The following is a 25,916-nucleotide window of genomic DNA, read 5'->3' as shown; positions in this document are numbered from 1 at the left end:
TCATTTTTTAAACCCAAGGACATGGAGATAATACTATTTTTTAAATTGCTTTACCGTATTACCTTTTCTGTTCAAATCTACAAACCACACAGAATTGATTTTTATGTGTGATGTGAGGTCAAGATTTATCTTTTTTTCAGTATGGACGTCTAATCAACAGAGTTCCATTTATTGAACAGTCCATTATTTCTCATAATACTACATTTTCACATCTGAGTTAAGTCAAGTAACCATAAATGTGTGGAACTATTTCCACACTGTTTATTCTTTTATACTGGTCCTTTTCTTTATCCTGGTAGAGAACCAAACTGTCTTAATTTCTGTAGCTTTAAAATAGGTCCTCGTGTCTGGTAGTGCAATCTTATGTTTAATGTCGGAAATTTCTTGATCATGCACTGAGTATCCTGAACATTATGGAAAGTATCTTTACATATTCAGTGAAACTTGGGAGAATAATGAGGCACTGGGATGGATGCTTTTAACTTTCAATATTATGTTTTAGAGTAAGAGGACTTGTGTAAGTGGCTGAGTGTGTTCCCCAAATTACCTGACTTCTCACAGGCTTATTTTCTGCAGGGCAAAGATAGTTGGAAAAATATAGTCATGATACAGTTGCCTAAATAATATGCAATTTTCCTTTCCCATTTTCTTCATTAAAAATAAAACCTCAGAAATTTAACCAGCCAAATAATTATATTTCCCAACTTTCCTTAAAGACAGAACTGGTTCTTCGATATATTTCTAGAAAATTTTTTGCCTCCTTCTGATCTTGCATGCTTTCCTTTTTCTTCTGGCTTAAAATACTGTTATGATGTTTGGAATACTGGACAGTCATATTTTTACAATGGCTTAAGCTACACTTTGAGGAAACAAACATGAGAATAAATATCACAGGCTAAGAGAAATGAAGCAGAAAGATGGAAGTATGAACTTGTTTGACAGAATTCAGTTAATTAGGCACTTTGGACCCAACCTCTGGACTTCTTGTCACGTAAGGAACAGCTAATACTATTTGTTGGTCCAACATGGTCTCATGTTACATTTCATGCAGCCAAATGTAGTCATAATAGGGAAAACTATCTATTTTTCACTGCCAGCTTCCTACTCCCACCCATAAGAATTATCTCATAAAGCGTACTCATTGAGAAATACACAGTTACTTTAGAAGCACTAAATTGGCATCCCAGTGTATTAGTGGTACACTTCTATTTGAAGTGACTCATATTATTTTGCTACTTCTAGCAATTAAAATACCCAGGTTTTAAAGAATAATTTTATACATGAGGAAGGATTCAAGGTTATCTATAAAATATGATCGCTCTCATAGACTTAGATTCCTCTACATTTTTGTGAGTAGTACATTAAAGAGTGGGTTTAGAGTTAGCAATAATTTATTCATGTAAAGCTTATAACTCTGGCACACCAATGGATATTTACTTCTGAAAAAAGAAACAGACAAAAAATATAGCGAATAAGAAAGCATTGGTAATAGCAAACACAGTTAAAATCACCATCTTAGTTGAATTTTTAATTTAAAATAAAATTTAACTGTAGATAGAAACCAATATTGAAATAAACTACAAAGAACCAGTAGTTCCATCAGTTTTAAACATGTACAATGACTCTCCAAATTGTTAATTTACAGCAGGCTATGCTCCTTTTAATAACTTACTGTTTCATAAAATACAGGTTTTCTTTTTAAGTTTGAGAAAGATATGGAAAAAACTGCTTATATTTTCTGTTGTTAATTTTGGAACGTCTCCCACCTCTCACTTAGTGACACTGGTTTTCTTCCATCTGTTAGAGAACTAAATAAAATATGAGCTGTTGTCCATTATGCTTTGTAGAAATGGCAAATGCAAATACTTAGCCCACTCTTCTTGGCTTTAAATATTGTTTCTTTTTGTTTTTTAGCTCATGTGTTTATTTTAAACAAATTTCAACATTTAAATTAAGCATTGTATTTTAAATTTTAAAAGGTATTAAGGTAATTAAGTTATTAATTAATAATATAACTAAACAATATTTAATTTCAGATATTCTCCATGATCTCTATAGATTTGATATTATAGCAAGCCAGAAATAAATTCCATGGAAGACAAACCTTAAATTAATACTGATTCACTAGTATTCAATATTTTAAGATTAGTAAAAGAAACTCATAAATAAATGCTTTGGAAAATCCAAATACTATATAGAAAAAATAATCTACAGATAAATACATTAAAAAGATAATTGAGATGGTGACAGGTACCATGAAGAAAACAAAGTAAAATCATGCGATAGAAAATAGCTAGAAGGGGGTATTGTTTTTTTCAGTAATTTCATTGAGTTCATAATGGTTTATAACATTGTATAATTTCAGGTGCACATTATTATTTATCAATTTCTGAATACACTTCATTGTGCTCACACCCAGTAATCTAATTTTTATCCACCACCACACATATGTGCCCCTTTGTCCCTTTCGTCAACCCCGCAACCCCCTTCATCTCTGGTAACAACTAGTCTGTTCTCTTTATCCATATATTTATTATCTTCCACATGAATTAAATCATACAGTATTTATCTTTTTTGTCTGGCTTACTTTGCTTAATGTCACACCCTCAAGGTCCTTCCATGTTGTTCCAAATGGGATGATTTTGTCTTTTTATGGCTGAGTAGTATTCCATTGTGTATGTATGTGTATACACACACACACACACACACACACACACACACCCCACATCTTCTTTATCCATTCATTTGTAGAAGGGTTGCTTCCACATCTTGGCTATTGTAAACAATGCTGCAATGAACCTAGGCGTGCATAAGTCTCTTTGGGTCATTGATTTCAAGTTCTTTGGATAAATACCCAGTAGTGGGATGGCTGGATCATATGGTATTTCTATTTTTAATTTTTTGAGAAATCTCCATACTGTTTTCCATAGTGGCTGCACCAGTTTGCACTCCCACCAGCAGTGAATGAGCATTCACTTTCTCCACATTCTCTCCAACATTTCGTTTTTTGTCTTGGTGATCACAGCCATTCTGACCAGTATAAGGCGATATTTCATTGTTGTTTTGATTTGCATTTCCCTAATAGCTAGTGTTGTTGAACGTTGTTTCATGTGTCTGTTGGTCATCTGTATATCTTCTTTGGAAAAACGTCGGTTCATATCCTCTGCCGTTTTTTCGACCAGGTTCTTTGTTTTATTTTTTGTTGAGTTGTATCAGTTCTTTATATATTTTGAAGATCAACTCCTTGTCGGATAAATGATTTGCAAATAGCTTATCCCAGTTGTTGGGCTGTATTTTCATTTCGTTCATGATTTCCCTTGCTTTGCAGAAGTTTTTAGTCTGATGTAAATCCATTTGCTAACTTTTTCTTTTGTTTCCCTTGCCTGAGTAGACATGGTATTTGAAAAGATGTTATGTCAAAGAGTGTACTGCCTATATTTTCTTCTAGGAGTTTTATGGTTTCAGGTCTTACATTCAAATCTTTAATGCATTTCAAGTTAAATTTTGCGTATGATGCAAGATAATGGTCTACTTTCATTCTTTTGCATGTGGCTGTCCAGTTTTCCCAACACCATTCATTGAAGAGATTTTCCTTTCTCTGTTGTATATTCTCAGCTCCTTTGTTGAAGATTGACTGTCCATAGATGTGTGGTTTTATTTTTGGGCTTTCAATTCTGTTCATTGATCTGTTTGTCTGTTTTTGTGTGGAAGGGGCTGTTTTTAATGGTGTGCAGAGGAAATGTCTGAATTGTAATTGAGCTAATATCCTACATTAGCATAGATGTACAGCTCCTATAACAAATTCCTAACTGAATGATAATAATTTAAATCACTTTTTTCTGTATCATGTAACAGTCCTCAGATTAGCAGTCCATGTTGTTGAGGTCAATTCTTCTTTTATCTTTTGGCTCTTCTCCATCCTCCCACCCCCAGGACGTTGTCTTCATCCTCACATCGATAAGCATTCAATATGATATCTAAGAGTTTCACTTTTCAGGCAGAGAGCAAGAGAAAAAATGAAGGAGACACATGCCATTTCATTTCAAGAACATCACCTAGAAGTTATTCAAACCAGGTCTACTTATACCCTTTGGGCCAACCCAAAGTCACATAGCTACATCTAGTGCAAATGAAGCTGAGTAAGGATGTCTTCATTTTAGCCAGATATAATATTTGAGTTCCATTACTAAAGAGAAGACTGGACTTTGGGTGACAGACAGACTTTTACCTAAAATGAAGAGAAGGATCAAACACTGCTAAAATTTTGGGAGACAGTTTACAGGCCATTATTTCTTCAAATGTTTTCTCATTCTGCACCAATAACTTTGGCTGCTTTTTCTGGAATAATGAAATGACTATTAGACCTTCTGATATTGTCCCATGCGTGCCTGAGCTCTGTTTATTTTTGTTCAATTTCTTTCCTTCTATTATTAAGATTGGAAAATTTCTAATGATCTCTTTTGAAGTTCACAGAGTCTTTCCTATTTCATTCCCAAGTCTAGTATTGAGCCCATGCAGTGAAACCTTTATCTGATTTTTGTATTTTTCAGTTCTAACATTTCCATTTGGCACCTGATTATACAATATAGTTTCTATTTCTCTGCTGAAAATTTCTATCTTTCTATTAATTTTGAGAGTGATCAACTTTCGCTTGTGGAACATGGTGATAAACTGCTGTGACTCTGCCTGATAATTTCAACATCTGAGTCATCTTGGGATTGGCGTTTTTATTATTTTTTCTCTCTAATGTTGGCCAGATTCTCCCAGTTCTTTCAATGTCAAGTGATTTTGGATTGTGTCCTGAACACTTTGAATATTATGTTGTAAAACTCTGAGTCCTGTTAAAATTCTTTGAAGATTTACTGTACATTTTCTTTTTTCCTGTTTGTTTTAGCAGGCAATTGGCCTGCTTAGGTTCAGATCAAAAGTTTTGATTTGCCTTCTGTAGGCAGTTCTTCTAAAGTCAGTTCCGGTTTCAAAGTCTGTACTCTGCTGTTTGAGTTTCCTTGTGCCTGTTCACCCAGGGTTTTGTCTAGGACTTAGGTCTTGGTGTAAACAATAATTCTGTTCTCAAAGCTTTAATCATGCTTGTTGGTGTCTGTTCCATTAGTGCTCAGATTGGAATGAGGCTGGGTGTTTGTCAATTCAAGTGCAGTATTTGGGTATCCCTTCTCCATCTCTCACATCCCCAATTTCCCAGCCACTCTGTGGTTCCCTGGGGTCCCTTTCCCAGTCTTCTGACTTGTAAGCCTGAGTTTTTCTCATGGGTTAACCTTTTGAGATGGTGAGCAATTTTGCAATACTGTGGCTATTCTCAAGCAAAGCTGAGACAGAAAAGAGAGACAAAATAATGGTGATCTCCCCCATACTCTTTGGATGTTTGAGGTCCTTCTCAATTCTTCCAGACGGAGGGATGGTTTTCGCCTGAGGTTTGAGATACCTTGCCATGGGAGCAGAGCAGCTTCATGACTGGGGCTTCCTCCAGGCAGAGGTGAAATATAAAAGAAAAAACAGGAGATCCTTTTCCCAATCCACTTTCCAGCTAACAGATGTCCTTGTGTCCTGTCTTCTGCCTTGAAAACCAGAACTTTCCTCCTAATTTTTATTGTCCACCTCTACTTGCACTCTGAAGTAAAAGCCAGGAGATAAAGGAGGTAGAGAAAAAACTAGAAAAGTCATGGCCTTTCTTTTCTTCCTCAAGATTGACTTCCTTCCCAATTCATCTGCTATTATGTACTGTCCAGAGTAAATATGGTCATTCTTTGTATTCTGTCCAGAGTTTTCATTGCAATCATGGAGAAAGGGTCTGTAATGAGCTTATTCCATCTTCATCATCATTGTAACTCTTTTACTAATTCTTAATATTTAATTATTAATGATTTATTCATCATGCTATGTTGTGGTCTACATTTTTGTCATATAGTTTGCCAAGTATATTTCCTGGTTTCAGTGAGGAAAGGGGAATTTGAAATATTTGGAAAACAGAGAAGAAATTTATGGGAAAATCTAATATAGAATTCACATACTTTAGACTTGATATACATTTAACATACTTTATACTCACTTTGCAGGGACAATGTGCAGAACACGCAATCAATTACTAATCATTTCACTGCTGAGTTGACGTGGATAATATGATTCTCCAATTCTGATTCTCAAAGTTTGTTTCCTAGAATTAAAAACAACTCTGTAACTTCATAGAAGAAACATACAGTGATAAAAGGACATTAAGTGGTTCTGCCATTTAATAAAATATTTACCCAACCTGACCCTTTATGCACTTACTTCATATTCATGTAAACTCCTAATATTTCTTTGAAATATCTTTATAATTTTTAGTACAAAAATACATAGCACCACATAAATTAGACACTAGAAAAGTAGAATGAAGCAAGGTATACCACATAAAAGATTTTTAATAGTAAATTAAAGTTCTCTTGAAAATTTTTTCTTGTGCATTTTAGCATTTTGAAGGATGCTTTCTAAATTAACCTTTCTTTATTCCATCTCCACTTGGTAACTATGTATGAAATATTTTGATACAATGAGGAGGAACATTGTCTAAACAATTACTTTTTCCTGTTAGTAAACTTTGTATGACTCTATTACTCATAATCTAAATTTGGACAAAGCAATGGATATAGCAGACATTCAAAGCTATTCTGGATGGATATAACCCAATCTATATAGCAGTATATTTCCTGGAATTGTTTTTGAGAAAAATCATGCACTTTTCCATCAACAGGAGTTCTCATGTACAATGTTAACCTCAGAACGTACAGGTCAGGCATTCCTATCCTCTCATGTCATTAATATTGGTAAAAATCAGAGATGGAATTATGTTCAATAAACTTCTAGTGAAAAAACCAGACATGTTTAAGGAATCGTCTAAATTTATAACATTAATTATTATGATGATTATTAAACAAAGGAATTTAATTTAATAAATTTTCTTAAATGCCAACTCTGTAAAGACCTGCACAGAGACTACAAAGATGAGAGATATATAGGAATATCAAAATTAGAGTCCTTGTGCTCAGGAGAGTTATAATTTTATAGGAGTATATTAAAAAATTGAGAATAATTTTCATTACCAGTTGCTATTTTTAAGAAAATTAATATTTATTGAGAACTTATTATACGTCTGATTCTATTTTCTGCATTTTATAGTTTTTGTGTTATTTTATAGGAAGTAAGTTTGTATTTTCCCCACAGTACAAACAAAGGTACAGACTCAAAAAGGTTTAGAAATTTTCCAAAATAGATTCAGGATTCAAATTCCTCTTTGAAGCCCATGAAACACTATGAAGCCTCAGACAATATTTTGGGGATTCTTGCCATTATTGTTGCAAACAAAATGCCACAAGAGTTGAAAAAAAGAAAGAAACCTAATTTGATCACAAGTAGTTCACGAAAGTGGCAGTACATTCTTTAGAATGTGGAAGAGGGCATTCTATTTAGAAAGTTGAGAATAATCTAGAACCTGGAAGTTGAAAAGCTAAAGATTTGTTCAAGGAACTGCAAGTGCTGGAGTTATGGGGTTTCCACAGGGGAGCAGTGATGGAGTAATGTTGTAGTGATCAAGTGCTGTAGAAGTAGAACAAGATAAATTGAGGCTGAGGAGTTTGCTTGTCATTCACTAGGTAGGTGATATCCACTATAGCTCATTGAGAGGAAGAATGAAGTCATAGTTTATCAAGATAAGTCATAATTTCTTAGGTAGGCTATAACACGGAAAAGAAAGAGACTGGAGGGAACAAATCAGTGTAGAACACTATTGTAAGAGTTTAGGCAAGAGGATATTAACCAGCAGACAAACGTGAGGAATGTTAGGGGAGATAGAATCTATGGGATTTTAAAAGTTGCTAAGTATATTTTATAGATGGGAGAGAGGCATTAATTAACTAAGAAAGTTTGAACTGTTATAGTTGAGAGAGCAGAGGTAACTCTGAGGGAAAAAGAGAAAAGATAAATGGTTTTGTACATTTAGTTTAGGGTGAGGATGGTGGACCCATGTGCATTGGATTAAGATAGTGGAGATTCTCTTGGATTCGGGCTGAAGATCTGGGCAGGGCTGAGGCACCTCAATTTGGGAGGTATCTGCAGACGAATTATCATGGAAACCCTCAAAATGGATGGAATAACCCAAGAATCAAGTGCATAGGAAAAAGAAATTTCTTCAAGCACCATAAATTTAGGATTACAGAAAAAAAATTCGACAAGACAATAAAAAGCTGTACTTCATGCATATGAATACATATCAGCAGGATTCAAAAGCAGAAAAATAATTTTAGCTCCCTCTTTTTTTTTTCCTGCTTTTTCTCCCCAAATTCCCCCAGTATTTAGTTGTGTATTTTTTCAGTTGCGGTCCTTCAAATTATGGCATATGGGACGCCGCCTCAACAGAGGCCTGATGAGCGGTGCCATGTCCCTGCTCAGGATCTGAACCCTGGGCCACGGAAGCAGAGTGCACGAACTTAACCATTTAGCCACAGGGCTGCCCCTCCTCTTTTTTTTTTTTTTTTAATCCTTAAATGCTATTACATATTATCTCACTTAATCTCAAGATTCCTCTGAAGTAGGGCTACTGTTATCCCTTTATAGGGGAGAAACCTGGAGCTCTGATGGGCTATGAAACTTCCCTCTGCTCACATAGCCAATGAGTGGCTGAGCCATGATTCACACCAAGCAGCCCGCATCTAGATTGTGTACTTTTTACTTTTATGTTATACTGTCTCTTGGTTATGGAAAATAGCTTGTTTTAATAAGAATCTTTTATTTTACGAATATGCATAGCTGAAGATTTATAGTCATCTTCTTTTGTAAGTCCTTATTTTACTCGTTATCTTGATAAGCCAAAGTGACAAGAGACAGAGAAGGATTCAAAGTCACATAGGAGAAATTTCCAGGTGGGGTGTAAGCTCTAGGGAGTAATACAACACAACTAAAATAAATATAGATATGGTGGTATTAACTCTATTTTCCAAAAGTGACTTCTTGTACAACTGATCTAATTTAAATTTTTTATACAATACACCAATCAGTGCATATGATAAATTTTTTAATAATTTGTATCTCAAACTCACAGTGCCTTCAAAGTGTGGACCCTCATAAGAAGAGGTAGTTGTTGTTCTGATAGCAAACAACCCTTTTATCCTTGGCATGATAGACTTTGTCATGCATTAAGACATTATTAAAGAGTAGATTGGGATATTTATGTACTGAGATAAATGTTGAGAAAACTGCAAAGCTCTTTGCTACACATAGAGAGAAATTCAAGTAAAAAATTTAGGGATCCAATAAGAGGATATTAGGAACTTCCTAGGAAAATGAAGGGCTACAGAGGAAAAGAGTCAAGAGACCTTGGAACTATAATCCTAGAGGAGGTACCTGGAGATTTCTCTAAGAAAATGCTGTGTACTCCACACCATAAACCCCTTGTTCCATCATACTTAGAAAGCATTTAGTAAATTTTAAATAGCTCACTTATGCTCTGATGATGGTGAAGTTTGCTGTTGGTCAGACCTAAAGAAAAGAGTGATGAGATTCTCCATATGAGTCACACACCTAAGGAAGCAGGTGTATGCTTTTATTATCAGAAGGCAGAGCAGCATGGAGGCTAAGTGTGGACTTTGGAGCCAAACAGCTTAGGTTTGAATCTTGGCTTGGGCACTCACCCTAGCAATGTGATGTAGATAAATTTTCCATGCCCCATGGGTTTTTTTGTGAGGATTAAATTAGATTATCCATACAAGGTTCTTAGAATAGTGCCTAGTGTGTGATTAGTTTTCAATAATTGTTCACTTCCCTGATAATGATATTTGAATAAATATTTAAAGAATATTTGCTTAAAGTAGTGCTCATTTGTTTATCTGCCAGTGGCATGTCATTGGATTAATTCTGTATTCCTGATGAGCTCTCTTTCAATTATTCTTACCTAGTAATTTTTATTTGGATATTCCAATATTTTCAGCATGAAAATGTATTATCTTAAAGTTTTAACCTCCTCTTTTACACATCTCTTCTAATTTTAATGTTGTCTTTTTCTCGTCACAATTCTCCCGTATTCAGGTTTGCAAAAGTTTGGCTATTTTATTGATCTTCTTCAAAGAACCAGCTTTGGGTTATATTTGCGGAACCTGTTTCCTTATTATTTTCTGTTCCATTGTTTTTTGTTTTTGTCTCTATTTTTTTAAACTGTTTTTGCTTCTTGTTATTCTAAGTTTTGAGGAACTGTAAGTGGAGTCCTTTAGGTTCAGTACAAGTTAATTTTAAATTAATACATTACATTTACATCTTATATTACAAACAATACTTTGGCTATATCATACAAGTTTTTTTTTCCCCCATAGGAAACACTGTTAATATAATGCACTTAAAATATTTAATAATTTTCATTTTTATTTCATCATTAATCAGTAATTATGTAATGATTCCTTAAAAAACAATATTGTCAATATGAGTGGATTGGGGAGTACAGAAGTGTTATCTTTTACTATTGTCTAATTTTCTTACATTGTAATCTGATGTATAGCCCATAAAATACGCTTTTAAAATTATTTTATCGAGCCTTTCTTTTGAACTCAAAGGTCAATTTTTGTGACAATTTTATGTATCTTGAATGAATGCATTCTCTTTTGCTACATTAAATATTCAATGGATATATTAGTACAACACAATTTTGTTATTGATGTTTTAATATCTCTACTTTTAGAATTTGTTTTTTTATATGTCAATTGCACATGAAAATTTGTCTTATTTTTCACTATTTATGTTCTGCATTTGTCATTTGGCCTCGTCTCACTTTCTTTTCTCTTTTATATTTCAAAATACATATTGAACTATAAATTTTAGCAAAATAAAAAAGCCCAATCCATCCAATTTTGACTTGAATCCTAATTTGTCTGATGTTACTAGTGATACAATTGCTTTCTATTTGTAAATATTTCTTGATATATGTATTTTCAAATCAATTATATTAAAATGTTGAGATGTGTGTAATTTTGCTTTCTTTTAGCTTCTCATATGTAGATTTTCATTTTATCATAGATTTTCTTTAAATCATTTTGGATAATCTATGCCTTTTAGTACAGGTGGTGACCCAATCTTGTTTGTTAGGATCACTCATAAATTTGGGCTTATTAACATGCTGTACTATTTATTCTTTATATTTTCTTTTAGGGCTTTGCATTTTCATCACTTTCTTTCTTCCCTTCATTTTTTTTTCTAGTGGTTTAGGGGATATATCCTATTTATAGACTTCATCTCATTATCTTCAATCATTTAACACACAATTATTTTTTATCAATCTATAAATAATGAGTATCTATATCTTTCTTATGAAGGAGGGAAGACCTTTTCTATTAACCTCCTGTCCAGACCTTCTACCCATATCCTTTCTCAAATGCCACATGCCTTAAGATCATCTAGAGAGTTAGTGACAGAATTATGACAATATTTGAACAGAATATTTATATGGAGTATTATCCTTGAGTATTTTTTCATCTGAAATATCTTTATTTTGTTGTTTTTGCTGTTTCACATATAAATGACGGTTTAAGTAATTAATGACACAGGTTTAAAATTACGGTTCCTTACAAACTTGTTAATGCTTTTTTAGAATCCTGAATTTTAGAAAAACAGCCTTTTTGGTCCTCCAAGCTTTTAGGATGTTCTCTCATCCATGTGATGCTGAAATGTCATGATTTGTCTAGCTGTGTGCCTTTTCCGTTAATTCTGTACAGTATTTAGTGTATCCTTCAATCTGAAGACATGTTTTCAGCTCTTAATTACTTTATTCTATTATTTCCTTGATTATTCCTACTTTGTCTTTTATCCTCTTTTGGAAGTTTTTATTTATGTTTTTAAAAAATATTGTTATTTTTAAAGTAGTTTTAGGTCCATATTAAAATTGAGCGGAAGGTAAAGAGATTTACATATAGTCCTTGCTCCCACACATGCATAGCTTCTCCCATTATCAACATCCTCCACGAGAGTGGTACATTTGTACAGTTGATGAACCCACATTGACACAAAATAACCATCAAAAGTCCATAGTTTGGTTTACCTTAGGGTTCTCTTGTAGTGTTGTACATTCTGGGTGTTTGCACAAATGTATCATAACATATATCTATAATTATAGTATCATACAGAGTATTTTCACTGCCTTAAAAATCCCCTGTGCTTCACCTACTCGTTCCTCCCCTCACTCACCCCAACCCCTGGAAACCATTGATCTTTTCAATGTCTCCATAATTTTGCCTTTTCCAGAAGGTCATATAATTGGAATCATATAGAATGTAGATTTTTCAGAATGGCTTCTTTCACTTAGTAATATACATTTAAGCTTCCTCCATGTCATTTTGTGGTTTGATAACTCATTTATTTTTAGCACTGAATCATACTCCATTGTCTGGATGTCCCACAGTTTATTAATCCATTCACCTCCTGAAGGGCATCTTGGTTGCTTCCAAGTTTTAGCAATGATAAATGAAGCTGCTATTAACATCTGTGTGCGTGTTTTTATGTGGACATAAGTTTTCATCTGCTTTGGGTAAATACCAAGGAGCATGATTGCTGGATCATATGGTAAGTGTTCTTTTGGAACTCTTATGAGGCAAATGTTACAGTAAATGGTCTATCGGGCTCTCCATCCCTTTGTCTTTCAGAATAATTCTGAGATGATCCAAAGTTCTGATAATCCATCAAGCATGGCTGCTAAGAACAAACACTCTGGGGTCAGATTATTTAGGATCAAATGCAAGTTAGTTCTCTCATTTCTTAGCTGTATGACCTGAGGGTTATTATTCGGTCTTTCAAGAAGAAAACTTCTCACCAATTAAAATAAAATAAAGTAGAACGACCAATATTATCAATTATTGTAGAGATTAAATCAGATACTGCATATAAAGTATCTAGCATAGTGTCTGTCATATAAATTTTTGACATTTGTTAACTATTATTGTTGTTAATTGATTTTCTTGAAATTTTGAGGATTGGCCAATCGCCTCTAATGTAGACATGTAGAATATCTTTTCTGGGGAGTAGGGGGTACCTAGCCAAGGCATGATCCCACCAATTTTCCCCAAGCACTAGATTCACTGCTATAGTTTGACTAGAAATATCACTATTACTAATGCTTAGAACAATCAGGGAGAAAAGGAGAGTCTGGTCCACCTGGCTGGTCCAAATGCATCTCCTGAGTTATCATTCCCAAAAGCCAGTGACACCACTGACTGACTCACCGCCTGGTTCGCCTCTACTGTTTCTACCTCTGTCGTATTTCAGCCTGCCTGGGTTTAGGGCTCAAGTATCCTCCAGTTTTGTTTCTCTCTATAGTTGTACCCATGTATTTTCTAACCTTCGTAATTCTTCAGTATTTATGGACCACTGAAAATACAGTAGTTTTTCAGAGTCAGTGTGGATTTATTCTTCTTTAAAATATGTTTTCTGTTATGTTGTGGGATTTGAGATGGAAGGAAGACTTTGACCCCCTTAAACCAATCTCAACAGATTGTTGGAAGTGTTCTGAAAATAAGTTTTTCAGTTTATGTTTGATGTACTGCCCATGCACCATAGCTAGGTTTCTAGGATCTATTCCGAGCAGGTGGCTCTAGTGGAAGAGTGCCTTTGGATATGGGGACTTCTATTATGTCTCCCAGCTCAGTCATAGGCATCAGGGTTCCAAGAGCATTCCCAGGAGGGTACACAGGAGACCAATACAGACCTTCTCACTCTTTGGTTTCAAGGAACCAAATACTCTCCCAAACCACTCTCCTATCTTCCAACCCTTGCCATTCTTTTTCATAGCTATTAACATAGCTGCTTGAAAGTTATTAACATTAGCCACAGCTTCACAGGCATTAGGCCATGTGTCTTGCAACTCTACATTCTAGCATAATATTTTCTCTTTTACGGTAAGCTTGAGAAAAAATACAAACAGCCCTCCCACATTATAAAAAAATATAAGCTATTTTCTAAATAATTAACTCCTATTTAATCTTAATAAAAAAATCAAATTCCATTTAGCTGTTAATTTTGAAGGGTAAAATAAAAGGACTAGCAAGTATTATTTAGAGGTCTTACTTTGCCAAGCACTTTAAAATATTTTACCGCTTAATCTTCAAAACAATTCTATGATGCAAGTCTACCCTCATTTTACTGAAGAAATAGTTGAAGTTCAAAGAATATAAGTAGCTTGTCAAAACATCACGAAAGGCTACATGATGGGTCAGAGATATGAAGCCTGCAGGACAACAAAGTCCATTCAGTCAATTTCACATAAGCAATTAGCAAGTGTACCCTTTAAGCAAAGTATGTCTTTTGCTTCTTTTTACGATTTACAAAAACGTCACATACTATAATATAAAAACATATCTGACTACAAAATAGACCCAAAAAGAAACGATTAGAGAATGTGGTATTTCTACATTGGAGGAGGGGCTTATTCGAAATGGATACATAAATCTTTAGCCTGGGACTCAAAAGAAAACAATCTGTTAATATTTCAACACATCATTCCCTTAATTTAGTTGCTTTTAATGATGAAGCTCTAATATAATTAATTTTTCTTTTTAAATTTAAGTATATAAAAAGATTAATAGTTTAAATATCATAACACATTGTGATTCTTCCGTTGCTCCCACTATAAAAATAAATTTTAGAATAGACGGGTTAAAAGTACAATGCCTGTAAAATTAATTTGTAGTATTAGGCAAGTTATGTTTTAGTTAAAGCACTGAGAGATGCTAATACGTGCAGAAAAGTATCATAATATTTATAGCAAACACAGTTGAGCTTTGGTACAGAGAGGGAAATGAGATTCCCAGATCAATTTCAAACTATTGTATTGTTTGAGCCATTTCAAATGTCTCCTCTGGGACTTTTTAGATTGTGGGGTTCAGGGCAACCATGTCTTTAATACACAGGGACATTTTCAGGATATAATAATTGGTAAACATGGCTTACGTGATTTATCATTAGTTAAGGAAAATATTCATTGGAAAATCAAATAATGAAAATGCCATGTTTCTCCATAACGTAATACCTACAAACTAGATAATTTGATGGCAATTACGTATGTGGATTAACACCGAATAAAGTTAATCCAGGTTATTATTTTAAAATTTGCCATAACATGAAGGGAGTCAAAACTTATTGAATGATTCTAGCCTGTGAATTAGTTGTTGGTGGATATTCCTTGAAAAGTAATTTACCTTATTTTGTTTTTAAAAATTGTATCCTTCAACAACTGAGCAGAAATAAATATGATGTCTTACAATCATGCAGTATGTGGTTGTCCATTTAGATGATAGTAATAAAGACCCGATCTGTAATAATCCAAAGGAAAGGAGAAATGTTTTAATGAGGAATATTTACCCCATAGCCCAGATGGTGAGAATGTTTATTTAAGGATTTCATTGAGCGCACCATTGTATTGGATGCTGTAAGTGATTTATACCTTGGGCTAAAGGTAAGATCTCTATTACATCTTCAACCAATTAATTACTTAATTTTTCCAAAAGCTTGAAGTAAAGTTAGAAATATGAATATATTTTTTACCGAGGAGTTTTTCTTTTTCTATAGCCTAACTTAACCTTGTTAAACACGGTAAGCTTATTTAACTTACCTGAAGCCATTCTTCACTGTAGCACGCGTTCTAAAGTACTGAGTGAATTCTATTTAGTTCAAATCAACCACTAGCTTTACCTAAACTTAAGAAAGTGAAAGCATTCTCAAAAATAATATTGCCAGAGGCTAAACTGTTAACTTCCATTTCAGCTGGCAGATCCTGTATTTTATTGTTCTCAGTGTACTAACGTACAATTGTGTAACTGCTTTCCTTCTGGACCCTCTATAAAAATAGATGCCTATCTTAAAAAGCTGTCTAAGGAAGTAGGGTTTTAAGTAAACAATACAATAACTTGTCTTAAGGCTGAGCAGAGTTTTCAAATATCAGAGAAACTAGAGAAGCAGCTGGATTGAATTTTTAGTTACTACTTCTTTAAGTGAAACAAATACTACCGAAATCTTTTAAAATGTGAAATAATATAGCTTATTTGAAATTCTCATAATTATAAAGGGTTAGAATTTTGTGTATATATCTCAATTCTCCTTTTAAGTGGCTCTAACACACACTTTAAGCTAATGGATAAGGCATTTGTGAATGCATGGAATCACAAATAAGTTAGTAAACACAGAAAGCATTTTGAGCAGGATTGAAATATAATAGATACGTAGATAATGACACATTTCAACTGAGAGTTTGCAATAGTTATCTTCCAAGCAAAGTGTAAAGCTTGATTGAACAAAAGATAAAGTTAATACTATCTAATAAGAACAGACCATTATAGATCAGTGAAACTGCAAAACAGAATTATAAGACAAGGGGCAAGCCACATTATCTAAATTAACATTTTTCCAGCATGAACAAGAAGGGCCACTGTAGGAAAGCAAGAGCTAAATGGTATGGCCTGCATTTAGTCAACCTGAAGTAATTATTAATTTATGGTTGTCTGTGATTTTAATGAAAATGAAAGCTGTGAGGGAAGAATGGAGAGAGATAATGTGCCGTGAAATTGAGTTTCATTTATTTAGGGGCCACCTTTTCCTTTTTTGTTGTTGTTAAAGGAAAGAAAGTTAATGCAAGATGTCCACATTAAAATTTCACTAGGATTATGTAACCACCGAGTTAAATGGTAATCATTATATTCGAGGCAGAATGAATACAAAAGAAATTGAAGCCTGGATTTAGGGCCTATTGGCAAGGGCAGGAGGAAAAAAACCACCAATGGGCTGCAATTAATGTCAAAGTTATAATTATTGTCTTTATAAATATGTTGAATCCAAAAGCTATGTCATCAGACATTTTATTCTTATTGTCATCATGAAAATGCCCCTTTTGATGATGGCGTTGTTGGAAAGAATCTATTTCAAGAGTAAGGAGGAAGCCACGGGAGGCAAAACAAACCATCAAATGCAACCTCCTTCTTTGACCTCAAAGAAAGTGTTTCTAAATAGTCATGAGTGACAGGCTTTCTAGAAAATAATAGGCATGTATAGGGTAATAGTGTGGAAAAACAACAGTTCATGAATTGAATTTGGTAGCTTCCCTCTACAAATGTAACAACTCTGTTCCCAGAAACATCTTCAAACAAGAAGTCGAGTGATAGGTCTAAATTCCTCGCTAACTGCAACAGGAACAATAATGCTCGATGACCTTACAACTTTTTTTTCTGGAATAAAAACTCATTTTCTGATATTTTAATTTCCACTGTTAAGAAATAATAAGAAAATAATAGAAAATTGGGATAATTTCAGCATTTATTCCCATCTTAAATGTGAAAAATTTATCTTTGCTTTACAAAAACTGAGGTGAAGTCCATGGAATGGAATGCATACAAGATATCCAATTTTTCTTCAAAATATTATTATAAAATATATTTTACCACATTTGTGTTGTGTCTTACGTTTTCTAGATTGGATATAAATTTATCTATTAAGAACATATTGGGACTGACCCTGTGGCATAGTGGTTAAGTTTGGTGCACTCCAAGTCAGTGTCCCAGGTCTGCGGGTTTGGATCCTGGGCGCAGACCTACACCACAGATCAGCTAGGCTATAGTGGTGACCCACATACAAAGTAGAGGAGGATTGGCACACATGTTAGCTCAGCGAGAATCTTCCTCAAGCAAAGAAAGAAAGAAAGAAAGGAAGGAAGGAAGGAAGGAAGAGAAAGTATTCATTACAGGGCATTCTTGGAGAAACAGAAAATAAAATAAAACCTAAAATTTTGCTACAGTCAGTAAAACCTGTCTTTCTTTCCTTTATTCTTCCTTTTTTTTTCTTTCTTCCTTCTTTCCTCCTTTCCTTTCTCCCTTCATTCTTTAGTCTCTTTCACTGAATCAGCAAACATTTATTGGGCATTTAGTAAGTGCTTGACATTGTGCTGAAGTGTTGGGAATACAAATTTAAATAAGTGTTACCTCTAGTATCAAGGAGCCTACATGTGTCCATATGATTCAGCAGTGTATAAGGTAGGATTCTGCAAAAGAATAAAGATCTAAATGAAATTTAGAGAATGCAGAATCTTGCTTTCTGAGGTGAGAGGGAAGGATTCATGCTGGTGTTGGCATTTGAAAGCACCTTGATGGGTCTAGAGGAGGACACAGCAATTGAGGCTGTTTACAGAAGGCAATGGAGAGCAAGTGCTTGCTGCTAAATGAGAGAACTGCAGTTCAGAGTAGCATCTTCCAGGAGTTGTCAGAGACCTAAGATACTGGGAGTAATGCTTAGAAGACTGTACTAGGAGAGCTACAGTAGCAACTGAAGCCTAGAATTTAAGAAATAGTTATAAGGCTCACCATCTGGTGCCTGAGAAGAAAATCAGCCAGATGTAACACAACAGGGTGAGGTGGAAGTGGGTAGAGATGGAGTATAAAGTTCCTCACCTTGTGGACGAAAAGGAAATATTAGCCACTTTTTTGTTCGTTTTTATGTAAATTATTTACTGGTACTAAAGTGCAGGGAAAACAGTGTAATAGCAAAAAAAGCAAATACGTTTTACTCCTTGAGGCAAAGACAACTCTGATTCCCTAAATGGCCTAATACGGCTCAGGTAGAAATTCTGAATGGTTCTGAACTTAAAGATCCAGAAGACCTAAATGCCTACATGGTCTTCCAACACAGAAAAGAGAGTTAGGTTGTATTAACATGTCATTACTAGCTAATGCCACATGCATTTTGTACACTTGAACAACTCTCTATATAGATTGATATTTAAAATCCTGTATGGACTTGGCATACTTAGCCAATGACTAAATATTACTCCAACTATCATCCAAAATTTCAGGCCCACCCAGAGAAGAATTGTCATTTTTGATACAATATAAGGAGCTGATGATAACCTATTTGAATGGAAAATATTCCTTTGCTGGCTTACACACAACAAGGAGAAATAGAACCTCTCCCTTAAAATGAAAAAGTGGTTTTATAATATCGCCTGAGTTGATCTTAACTGTAATGTGCATTGACTAAGATACAAAATCAAACAAAAAATCAGAAACTTTGCAGCAGTAACAGAAAAACTTACAACCTGTTGCCAAACTTCCCTCATTTCTCTTCGTGCCTCATTCTTAGTTAGTAACTTGTTGCTGGAACGGACAGCTCATAATCTCCTGAACAAACAAACAAGGCAATTTGCGCCTTCTCTTTCTGCAGATTCTTGAACTGAAAGCTCCTTCTCCATCTCCTACTCATCTTGAACAATTCCCTGGGGAAGACGTCTTACTATACTCTCAAAGTAAGAACTCTCTCTCTGTACGTCCTTCTTTCTGAAAATGTAACTCTAACACTGTGTTCAAGTGAGTGGTATCTACGGTCCTTCAGGTTTTCAGCCACTCTTCATTCATTTTAGAGTACAGGCCCGTTTTATCATTTAAAATAGGCATGGAATAAATGCTGGTTGAATGCTGAAAACTAACGAAGGCATAGCATAAAAGAAATTTTAAGGCTCAAGATTTCTACTTCTTAGATAATTCGAAGGATTTGGGACCCTCGTGACTCATCTTAAAATAAAAATTCAGGGGCCAGCCTGGTGGCATAGTGGTTAAGTTTGCGCACTCCGCTTTGGCGGCCCTGGATTCTCAGGTTTGGATCCCGGGTGCAGACCTACATGTGGCTCATCAGCCATGCTGTGGCGGCATCCCACATACAAAATAGAGGAAGAATGGCACAGATGTTAGCTCAGCAGCAATTTTCCTCAAGCAAAAAAAGGGAGGATTGGTAATAGATTTTAGTTCAGGGCCAATCTTCCTTTCAGAAAAGAAAGAAAATGAAATCTATATTCCAGGCACCAATGGTGGATTGAATAAAACCCTCTACTTTCTCTCCCTCCTGAAATCCCAATAAAATGACAATAAAGGAATTTTAAAAATAATAGTAATAAAAATTAAGAGTTGTCATCATTCCTATAAAGAGTAAGTATATTGTCCATCTATGAGCGCGTCGCAGGCTGCTCACAGTAAAAATTTTTAATGGGAAGACATTCAGCAAAATATTATTAACACCCATTGTTATCTCTATTATTACACTTTTTAATCAAGAAAACAATGGAAAATAAAAAGAAAAAACTTTTCAATGGGAAACAGTTACTGGAAAACAGGATTATTGAAGATCGGTTGAACCATTTGTTGGAAAATGAGAGTTGATTTGTAATAGCACCATGCATTTTCTTCAGAATACTTTCTTATTGAGGAGAAAGAAATAATGAGCCTATGTTGTTATATCTTCAATAGGTCATATCCTAACATTCACACAATGATGAATGGGAAGGAATTTCTTACACTGTTAGGTATTTGAACCCAGAGAAGATCTATTTCACATTGTAAGTCAAAGTGCAACAACCTGATGTATCTGCAGAGACCACAAAAAAGAAAGTGTAGTCCACAGCAATAATTTTATTTTTCATTCTTGTATTCCATTATGAATACTTCCAAGTGAATTTCCCTTCTGGATTTGCCTACCTGCTAGAGTTCAAACACCTCTTTAAGCAAAGTGGCAATAAAAAGCTTTAATAAGTGCAAGCCTTGCTGAGTGAGGAATCATTAGTGTAGAGGTGCAGAAAAACACTTTCTTATATGTAGGAAAGTGTTAGGAAAGCAGAGTGTGGAAATAAGAGTCATCAAAATGCAAGTATAATAAGCTATTTAAATAAACAAATCTCTCACTAATATTGCACACTAAATCCTTTTTTCCTTAGCCTCCTCCGTAGTAGAATTGTCCTTTCTTTTTCTATCCCAACCTAACTTTTTGTTTACTTTAGACCTTGTTGGAATACTTCCACCTTAGCAAGGTTCACAGGCAAATAAACAGCAGAGGTTGATCCTCTAATGGTGATAATTTCTTACTTCTATGGATGTCTCTTTAAAAAGGGGTTAAGAATTTCAGTCTTGCTAATGGCCTCTTAACGGTACACCTATCTTACAGAGTCCCGGAGGAAAGAAAAACATGGCACTTGAAACCAAAGAATTTAAGAAAATTAATTTTACTAGCTACTCCAGGTCAGGGGGTGGAGAAATACAATGGAAACAATAGCTCTAAATCATTCTATATACAATATAATACAATAAAACAAAGCAAACAAATTTCCCTAATCAAACAAGTAGCGATATTTTACTGCCTTGGTAATATCAATCAACTAATTCTTAATTTTATGTAAGTGGTAGGTGTACAGAAGAAGATGCTTAAATCATAGCCCACATCCCTGGTTATCAGAAATCCTATTAGGTAGTTTTATTTTCTTGAGACCTGATCACAATGACATGTTAAGTGATGCTGATGATAGTTGTGAGAAACTTCATAAAATCCAGATAAAGAGATGTCATTTGTTCCATCAAAGCAAAAGATAGAAAGATCTGAATGTAAACAACAACTTACAAAAAAGCTTGAAAGGTGTTTCAAAAGATCTTATTTGCCACTGAGATATAAGTGTCTGGGTGTGCATATTAGGAGTCAATTTAAGAAAAGAGCTGAAGTAGAAATATATATCTGAGAAGAAATAGCATTTATACATATAATTCATGGAAATACATAATTTTTTTCTCAGAGTGGAGTGGTAATATCTTATTGCTCAATTTGCAACTGGTATTACTCTTCATTTTTGTGGGTAAATATGGTATTGAGAGATTGAACAGACGGGTAGATTGAAGTTTGAAAGAGACACAATTCTCAGTTTCTATGATTTTGAGGATATATATTTATGTTCTCTCTCACTTGTTTAGGATACAACATTATGAAGGCCAAAATCATGAATTTGATTCCCATATAATTTTTAAATTACTTTTTGCTGCTTAGTCATTGATTATACCAATTTATAAGTCTAAAATGTTGTCAATATTATTCAAGAGTGACTAGACCATGGAGCACATTCAGATAAACACAATCTAGCATCCTGTTCTGAAAAGCTGAGGGTTTATTTCTACTAATTGCAGGACAGTGCTACCATTTGCGTATACTTTATTTATTATAATTTTCATCTATTGAGTATTTACAATGTGTCAGGCACTTTGCAAACACTTTTTATTCTCCAAATAATCATCTTATATAGGTATTATAATTATTTTTTCCAACTTATAGAAGAAGAAACTGAGGCTAGAAACATTTTAAAATTTGTGTAATGTTGTAAAATTACTCAGTGAAAGAGGTAGGCTGTGAACTCATGGTGTCTGATGTGAAATCCAACTTCTTAACTAGAATTCTACAGCTTTGCTACCAAAAACAAATCTAAAAACAAGAACATTTTAATAGTGCTATCAAAAGATGTTTAAAGGTAAATTAACTTATAAAGTATTAAAATGAAAAAACCAGGGGCCAGCCTGGTGGTGTAGTGGTTAAGTTTGCACTCTGGGGCAGCCAGGGGTTTGCAGGTTAGTATCCTAGGCACAGACCTACACAGCACTCATCAAGCCATGCTGTGGCAGCATCCCACGGGGCCAATCTTCCTCACCAAAAAAAAAAAAAAAAAAAGTAACCAACAGACTTTTTCCAATGACTAAATTTATGGAAACTTTATTTTAAAAGTTACATGTAAATATGTAGACATATATGTATATTTGTAAGTTTCATGTCTTTTCCTTCTTAGGCAAGACAGCGAATTTTTATATTTCCTTGTATGTTAAATACAGTGTAAAGAAAAGACTGTAATGGAACCTACTTCTAATAAAGAAAATTCTGTAAGGGCTATCCTATGCCCAGATAAAGGAAACTTTCCTCAAGAGCCCTCAGTTCTTCATTTCTCCAGCAGAACCCTATTCTGACCTTCTGGGAAGTCAGGAGGATATGGTTACGGGTCAATTCAAAAGCAATCACAGAAAAAAAGGACACATTAGCTTTTTAGTTTTATTATTATTTTAATTTGGAGAAGGAGCATTAAATTCGAATAGATTATATATATTCCCATTCATAGTATAGTCAATACATTATTCTATCCTTAATAAAATTGTAATTGTAAATTGTAATTAGAAAATTATAATAAAAGTGTAAAACTGTAATTCTATCAGTTCATACAAAGTTAACCACTTCACGTTACTTCTAGTCTTCGGTTTTAGGAGAGGTTAACTCTGGATAACTTAAGCAAACAGAAAAACTTACGGGAAAGTTATGAGCATGAGGGATGAGCAAGCTGAGGAAAAATGTTGGGAAAACACTGAAATTAAGACAGCTGTACCGTCCCCAAGTTCACAGAATTGGGGGACAATTCTTTAAGATTAAACCAACCCCAAGGTCTCCTGTCTTTTAATCCTTTGTGGAAGCTTCACTTCCAGGCAGAGAGGCCACCTGGTTTATTGAGTCACTTCTCAGTGAGGACAGTCTCTTGGACTGGCAGAAGGATCAGACTGCAGCCAGTGGAAGATTGTTCTCCAACACAAATTCACAGGACTTTTACCCAAAGTGGCAAAGACGACTCCTGTTCAGCATAGCTTCTGAGGGTTTTGTCCTTCTCCGAGGTAGCACACTGAGTTTTCAGTGACCAAAACGAGTATGAGGAATATTTGGAAACACACAATAATACTTAGCTCCATTGTAAAAGAGTGGGTTGTGCTCACAATTTCCTTTAATGTTTAAATGCCAGGTGCTGTGGAAACCTTTTATTTGTCTTATGCTATCAAGCCGAAGGTCACATTTTTATGACCATTGATGTCACCCTCTTTTCCTCCCCATTCCTTGTATATTTTCAAGCGCTGTGGCCAAAAATGAAAAGCACTTCCCTTTGTTTTCCTATGGGATCCCATACAACACAACAGCGGCAAAGGATCCAAATGACTTAGTCTGGCACCAGAAACTATTTCATCGCTACTCGAGCAATTGCCATCTAAATTGCTTTTTGATCCATACGTATATTTATTTTCCTGTTTTCTTCTTGCTATTGTTTTTGTTTCTCTCCAAACACACAAATATAATACAGATTTTAAAATTCACATCTGAAAAGAAGGGAGGCAAATACGCTTTTTGTATAAACGGAGTTAACTTTCACATTTACAAGTCAATTCTTTTATCTGAAGTTTCTATTTCAGCCAGGAATGATAAGCAGAAGCCAACAATGGGACCGACATTGTACTTTTCATTTCTTTATGTAATTCTTATTTTATTTCAATACACCCAACCTGATGTTTTCAAGTGCATCTCCTATTTTTTCAACCACTTTAGATAAGTTTTTCACAGATGAAGGTTTGATAACTTCATGGCCTACTATTACAAGCTTATGGAAATCAGTAGGAAAACCTGAAAGTTAACTTTTAGTGACTTAGCTTTGCTGGCAGGAAACAGTAGCTGATGACCTTGGACCTGGAACATGTTAAAGAACCAGTGGTTGTTAAGAATTTAAATTGAGATGTACAACATGTACTCATAGGTAAAGACACAGATGACCAGGCCATGAAATATATTTGTCAACATTTTTCATTATAGATATTTTTTCTGATGTTAATTCCACTAGTAAGATTTCTGTAAGTCCTCACAGGATGACCAGTCAGGAGCTCCTCTCTATATACATTTTCTATTCATTTATCCAAATTATAAAGTAAATCTTAAGCTATCAGAAAAATGAGCTGAAATAAAATTTCTGGTAAAATTTCTCTGCTAAAATTTTTTGTATTGTCTTTACTTTTCTTTCAAAAATCTTTTAATCAGTTATAATATAATGTTTTTGGTGGATATTTATGAAAATACAGACAGTATATTACTTTCATGGTCTACAGATAGATGATTATATAAACCAAGACTAAATCTAAACAAATATGGTTAGCAGGTTCACAGTTTGAGCGAAGTCATAACCCCAAGCAATTTTCTTAGACATTATCATCAATAATACTTCAAAAATAAGGACTAAATTTTTCCCTAATGGTCACGGTTTGTAGGAACAATAGCACAATAAAATTATATACATGAGGTATACTTCCTTAGCGGTAGCAAAGCAAGATAAGTTCATCAAGTCACCTGGCTGACCCGTGTGCTCCTAGAAGCTGCAAAACAGAACATGAAAATGTTAGCGTGCTAGACTTTGCTCTGGGAAATATGAGTAGAAGTTACTGTAAGAAGGGGCAGTAATGGGATAATAACATAAATATTTGTACCTGGCAATGAAAAGGATTAGCATCCCTTCTCGGGCTAGTTGCTGACTAAATTATTCTCACCCACTTTGTTTGGAAGAACCATTTCTGGAGAAGTGAAGTCATACTCATTTCCTGAGACGGACCTTTCTGCAGAACCGCTCTTGTTTGTTATCGTCTTATTCAGTTTTCCGAAGATTCGGCGTTAACTGTTGACTGTCTTCATAATATGCAATTAAAGCTGTGTGTGTGTGTGTGTGTGTGTTTGGTGTATGTTTACATTTAAGGCCTGAGTAAAGTCTCCCAAATCCCGAGTCAGAAGAGCCACATTTGCTTTTGTCAGAAGTGGTGCGGGACCTTGATGAGCATGTGGAAACGGTGTAGAGAGAGAAGCTCCCCGTGTCGATTAATTCAGTGCACAGCTGGGGCTGGGAAGGCAAGCCCATTCTAGGGAATGAAGAATGGCCGATCAGGGGTGGAGCTGCCCGCCTCCCTCTCCACAATGTACTAATCCTCAATTTGGCACTGCTTTAAAAGAAAAGAAATCTAAATTGAGGCCAGCTGATTTCTTACTGAATCAGCCAGCTGGATGTGGAGCCAATTTCCGCAGCTTCCACGCTGTGGTAGCCAGGAAATATTTTAATTGAAAGAACTCTATGTTGACAAATACCGAAGACAGCCTATTTATAACTTTTAACCAATATTTATGGAATTCCCTGATTTAATAACATTTCCCTTTAGACTCAATTGCAAAATAGAAAAATTGTTAGGCTAGAACCAAAGCTAAATGATGTGGAAGGATAATAAGCA

At 34.7% G+C, this 25,916-nt stretch overlaps 2 long non-coding RNA genes across 6 annotated transcripts in view; both read right to left on the bottom strand.

The window, feature by feature from the left end:
- Positions 1-15,851, bottom strand: part of LOC138918533 (uncharacterized) — a 116,459-nt gene extending 100,608 nt beyond the window's left edge. For all 5 annotated transcript variants that reach the window (XR_011428003.1, XR_011428002.1, XR_011428005.1 and 2 more), the window contains exons 1-2: positions 15,629-15,851; positions 6,065-6,169 (exon numbers count right to left, since the gene is read on the bottom strand). This is a non-coding gene — a long non-coding RNA (uncharacterized lncRNA). The remainder of the gene's footprint in view (positions 1-6,064; positions 6,170-15,628) is intronic.
- Positions 15,852-22,887: 7,036 nt separating this feature from the next.
- On the bottom strand, positions 22,888-25,577 carry LOC138918470 (uncharacterized). The gene is made up of 2 exons (XR_011427874.1): positions 25,131-25,577; positions 22,888-25,019 (listed from the first exon to the last, which is right to left on the bottom strand). It is a non-coding gene; the product is annotated as an uncharacterized lncRNA (long non-coding RNA).
- Positions 25,578-25,916: the final 339 nt, after the last annotated feature.

The sequence above is a fragment of the Equus caballus genome, chromosome 17 (assembly GCF_041296265.1).
Source record: "Equus caballus isolate H_3958 breed thoroughbred chromosome 17, TB-T2T, whole genome shotgun sequence".
Classification (NCBI taxonomy): Eukaryota; Metazoa; Chordata; class Mammalia; order Perissodactyla; family Equidae; genus Equus; species Equus caballus.
This window is presented reverse-complemented; position numbering and strand designations above follow the sequence as displayed.